This window comes from Panthera tigris, chromosome E2 (assembly GCF_018350195.1).
Source record: "Panthera tigris isolate Pti1 chromosome E2, P.tigris_Pti1_mat1.1, whole genome shotgun sequence".
Classification (NCBI taxonomy): domain Eukaryota; kingdom Metazoa; phylum Chordata; class Mammalia; order Carnivora; family Felidae; genus Panthera; species Panthera tigris.
This window is the reverse complement of record NC_056674.1, coordinates 23,076,073-23,081,740: the sequence shown is the minus strand read 5'-3', so window position 1 is coordinate 23,081,740 and position 5,668 is coordinate 23,076,073.

The following is a 5,668-nucleotide window of genomic DNA, read 5'->3' as shown; positions in this document are numbered from 1 at the left end:
GCCCTGCTCTTGGCCTTCACCCTTGCCACGTCATTCTGCCTGAAGCACTCTGCCTCTCCCAGGTCTCTGCCTGTCTGTCCACTTCAGGTCTTCCTGTGTCCACCAAGACTCCCACTAGGTATGTCCGTGTGTGCGCGAGTGGGCTGCAGGTTACGTGTTACACTCCACTGAGATGATCAGGCTTCGGTTTTGTTTCTTCTTCGCAGGTGTGCCTCTACCCCCTTCTGGGCTGAAATGCAGGTTCCGTGCAGGCAGGATGCCGCGGGGTCCCCAGCACCTTGCAAACTGTAAAGTTCATACCCACAGGTATGTGCTGGATAAATGAATACTGGGCTCTCAGGACATGATGGCTGGATAAGTCTGAGGTGAAGCAGGCAGGCTCTGCCTGGAGTTTCTCCTCTCATTCCATCTCTCCAGGCAATCCACAAGCCCAATCAATCCTGTTTCTGACAAGCAAACAAACAGCCCCAGGCACAGGGGACCCTGAGCAGTGACACCGACACAGCAATGACAGCCCAGACCTGGGACTGCAAGCCAGGCCTGCTTCTCAGAGCGCACATGGGCAGGGACAGGGCAAGGGCGGACCCACCTCACTGATGGCCCCAAGGCCCGGTGTGAGCAGAGGATGCTCTCTTATCTCCATGTGGGGGTAGAAGACGACAACAGAAACCCAGACTGTGAGCTTTTCCGCTTGCCTTCCCCGTGTCTTAGGGGCACTCAGTCATCAGTTCCTCCCCATCATCCAGGCAGAGAGGGCCATCCTCCACCATCTGGAGCAGCTGACCTGACATTTGCCCTTGGATGGCAGATTCCTGGGGCTGGACTTCAGGCCCTTATCCCCTGACAGTGAGGCCAGTGAATGACTAAACTGGCCAAAAATAAAAGCCCCCATAAATCTGGTATTTTCCTTTAAGCTGTCGGGTACACAGAGTGTGCCGGGATTATTGATAGAAAAGTTTATGGATGGGTTGCATCTTAAAATCAAAATACATTACCCAAAATCAATGTTGCTGTACGAGGCACGGGGAGGACAGGAAAGGTCAACCGAGACAAGAATATCGAAACCAAAACTCCAAGAGGACCTGAGCATTAAAATAAATAAATTTTGAAAGTGAGTTGCAGGAAACACATTCACTTAAGGGCTGTAATTTAAGGGTACTTTCACGAAAGGCTGGGCAGTCTTTTTAAATAACACTTTTTGAAGTGCCTTTGAGAGTCTAGTGAATCCATCCACAAAATGGTATTGACAAGCACAGCATACCCCAACTGGCAGCCGGATCACAGCAGCACAAAATGACAATGGGCAGGACAGAGCGAGGCAGACACGGGCAAGCGCCCATGCACAGCCCCATCGGTGGAGCAGGCACACTGAGGGCCTACTGGTCACGTTACAGGAGGGTTCACCTCCAGGCCCCTCTACACAATGATCCTGCAGGCATTTTGGAGCCTGTGGAGGGAGAAAGGGAAAGAAAAACCTTGTAGTCTAAAGGGTGCCTGTCACTACCTACTGATGAGCTGTTGATGAGTAGACAACAACAGTTTCAGAGACACAACAGTTCTGAAAAGTCTCTCAAAAGTCCATCAGTGGGAAACCAGCCTCATTTCATATGACCAACATTTCCTCCAAACAGGGCATCTTTGTGGGAGCCCAAGGGACTGGCAGTTGGCAGGGGTGAGTGGGGTGAGTGACTGTGTCCCCAGAGAGAAGTTTCCTTTTGAGAAGGGAGCAAGAGGAGCAACACACATGCCCCGTCACAGATGCCTTCTTTAGAGCCTCCGACTGAGACCACATCCCACAGGTCACTGCAGATGTGGCGAGAAGGAGCCGACTCCCCTGCAGAAGGGGGGAAAGATGCAAACAACAACCTTCCCACCACAACCAACAGCACTCTTAGTTGCAACATTTACTGAGCCTAAGCAAGGGCTGGCCCCACTGGGAGTTAGAGACCCAGAAAAGAAGGGCACAGCTGCTGCCCTCGCAGTCCGCCAGCGGGGACGGGAGAGCAAACAGTCTCTCCAGACACGGGACTGCTGTGCACCTTGTAACAAGCAGGGAAGAAGCTGTGAGACAAGTTCAGGCTGCCATTAATCAAGGGCAGAGGGTCCCCGCTCTCCGTACCAACTCCAGGTACTGAGAGACCAGAGTCTCACCTGGAATAGGGGAAATTTCAGTGTTTTGATTAAGAATTAGGACCCCAGACTAAGATAGATCTGAGCTGAAGCTTTACTCTGCCACTTACTAACTGTGTGACCTGGAGCTAGTTCCTTAAGCTCTCTGAGTTTCAGCTACAGTATCTCTAAAATGCGGCTAAATCACAGTGCCTACCTCATAGGGTTGTTACAGGGATTAAATGAGCTCATTCACTCACTCCACAGTTTTTTACTGAGTTCCTATTCTATGCCAGACCCTGTCTAGATGCCACAGATGCATCAGTGAACAAAGCAGTCAAAGAGCCCCCATCCGAGTAGAGGCTACAGGCCACAAACAAGAAATACAGTAAATAAGGATGCTGTACCATATGCTGGAAGGCGGTTAGTACTAAGGAAAGGAGAAAAAAAGGAGAGCAGGGTAAGCAGAGTGCTGGGGAAAGGGGTGTGCAGATTGCACTCGAAATATGGTGGTCCCAGGGAGCCTCATTGAGAAGGCGGCTTCTTAACAAAAACCAGAACATGACACAGTGTGTGAGCCAGGTGTCCAGGGAAGGAGCATCCCAGTCAAATGATATAGCTAGTGCAAAGGCCCCGGGGTAGAAGCACTGTTGCACTGTAGAAGTATGTTGTGCTGTAGGAAGGAAGCCAGTGTGGCTAGGGAGCATCATCAGGGAAAGGACAGAAAACATAAGATGAGGACATCGTGGCAGGGCAGAAGGGGAAGGCAGCCGGTTTGACCTTGCCAGCCATTACAATGCCGCTGGTGTTTATCCTGAATGAAAAAGGAGCCACTGTAGGGTTTTGAGCAGAGAAAGAGTGATCTGATTTCTGTTTGAGGAGGATGGCTTGACTGTCAGGTTGAGAACTAATGTGTGGAAAGTATATACCCAGTGCCCGATACATGAAAAGCGTATGAAGGAGTATAGCTATTATTCTTGTTAATAATAACACCAACTCACACAATAGGCAAGATACACGTTACCCCACGTGGTGGTACAGGTTCAGAAGACTCGCAAATCTTACTGATAACATAGGTGTGACTCCCTCTAGCTGCAGAAATTCTCCCCTGTATATCCCTGATACTGGCCATCCATCTCTGCTTGCACCTGGTATCAGGCCAGGAGATTGCCCCTCCAGGCAAGCCACTGCACAGTGGGCCATCAGTTCTCTTGACATCAGAACTCTGCTTGGTATCAGTCCCCAAAAGAATCTGCTTTCCTAGAATCCCATCAAGGTCCTGAATCTGTATAGCACAGTGCAAGTCTGCCCCCTCCCTTCAGATGCTGAGGACAGCAGTGGGGTCTGCAGGGTCTCACATTCAGCAACCCAAAGCAGTGTGTAAAGGAAGGTGAGGTTGCTGAGGAAAAGTTCCTGGTCCTACGGGGGAAAAAAATGGAGACAGCACCTGGCAACTGCCTCTTTGGGTTGAGTTCCCCAGAAAGAAACTATAGAAAGAAGAGGAAGGCCCTAGACATTCTTCCCTTCCCAGCCACAGACCTTGGCAAACAAGGGCTCCATAGCTGAGCAGCAGTAGCCTGAGGATGTGGAAATGACTCCTTGGTCACAGATGAGGATACTGACACACAGGCCCAGGAAGGGCAAAGGGACACTCTCCAGGGCATCGTACAGGTAAGAGCAAAGCTCAGGAAGGGCCTAAAGCTACTTCTCTACTGAGGGCGTGCCCCTGGGCAGCATGGACCAGCTCTGATGCTGTGATGTGTCTGTTCTCTGGGTTTCCTTCTCCCTGGCTCTGGGAGAACCCTCTGGTGGTGCCTCCAGGAAGCCAGTGAGCAGGGAAAGCAGACGCCTGAACGGCAGGGGCGCGGGCGTGCTCTCTCACCCCAACAGCAGGACAGAGCTGAGAGGTTAGGGCCAGGAGGGTAGGGAGATACACTGAAATCGACCATTTGGGTTTCCCATGAGAAAGGAAGCAAGAGAGACCTGAGCCGAGCTGCGGAACTTGCCCCTACAACTGTGTGCCCATCAGAGCCACAAGCCCGCCCCACGTTTCCCTTTAGGGGCCAGACTGCACTCCCGCAGAGAGCTGGGGAGGGGCAGGCTCCTGGTGAGGGCCCGGAGAAGTACAGGGATGCCAGGGACGCAGGGGCGGGGGATGGGTTCCGGAAAGCAGCGATGGACCCGACCTTTGCCTCTAGCTGCCTGGGGATCCCCCCCTCCTTGCACCCGGTAAAGCGAGAGCTGCGACCGGCGAGGAACGAGTGGGGACGCAGGGGCCAACGACTGAGGTGCAGGAACCCCACCCCCGCTTGGAAACCTCCGGGGCCTTGAGTCGTGCTGGGCGCTCCCCACCCCACCCCACCCCCGCCGCCTCTGCCGTCACTCACGGCCGCTGCTCGCTGGCTTGCTCGTGCGCTCTCCGCGCCACAGGCACCTGCTCGCCGGGCGCTCTGCGCTCACTTCTCGCTCGCACACTGCAGACTCCTGGCGTCGCCTCCGTCACCCGGCCTCGTCCCCAGCCCAGCACAGCGCTCCGCCCTTCTCCCCGGCCCCTGGCGCCCACCCACCAGCCATGGCCTGGGCCTGGGACAAAGAGCGGTGCAGCTCTTTGCCCAAACTGGGGTAAGCAGTTGAGGGCGGGGGTCTGCGGAGAGGGCCGCGGGGCACGCAGGATAAGCGGCCGTCTCGGGAGAGGGAGATTGGGAAGAAGCCAGGGAGAGTTTGGGTGGGAGGACCCCCAGCCAAAACGGGTGCTGGGCGGGGCTGCGCTCCAACCACAGAGACTGTGGGCCCTCCAAGCGACCCCCTGGAGGGGGGGCGCGCTCTGGTCCGGGGGCGGTGCCGGCTGTGGAAGGGGAGAGAAGGGCGGGGGTGATGCAGCGGTGGAGGCGGCTCCGCGCCCAGCCACTGACCGCCTCCTCCCTTTCCCCTTCCCTTCCCCCTCTCCCCGCCTCTCTTCGGCTCTGGGTCCGCCACGCCGGACCCGCTCTCCCCGCGCTGCACTGGGTCGGACGCCAGGTCTGCGCGCCGCGGCTGAGCGCCCACTCGCCTTGCGGAAAGAGCCGCGGAGGGACCAGCGGGGGCGGCGGCGGGAGAGCTCCGCGAGAGCCAGAGGAGGTGGCAGTCGGGAGCCAAACCATAAGGAGACTGGGAAGCAGAAGCTCGCAGCTCTGAGGCGCGCACTCCCTTGGCAAGGGATGGGTCCCGGGGCGGCCCAGCCTCTGTCCGGCCCGCCGGGCAGAGACTGAATTGCGGTTCCCCATCGTCCTGTGGACAGCGGGGTAGAAGGAGGCACGGACAGATCACCAGTAGCCTCCCGGCGGGACCTCGCGTCCTGAGCCCCCCGCGCAGCGCCCCCCGCCGGAGCCGCGCCGGGCAAGCCGGCGAGGGAGCTGGGCTGATTGGCGGCCGCCGGCGGCCGGGGGAGGGGGCGCCGCGCGGGGCCATGGCAGGCTCGGAGGCGTCCTAGCCCGAGCTGGAGCCGGATCCGAGCCCACGCTGCCACCACCGCCGCCTCTCCGCGCCCGGGCCCCCGCCGCCGCCGCGCCCCCCGCGGGAG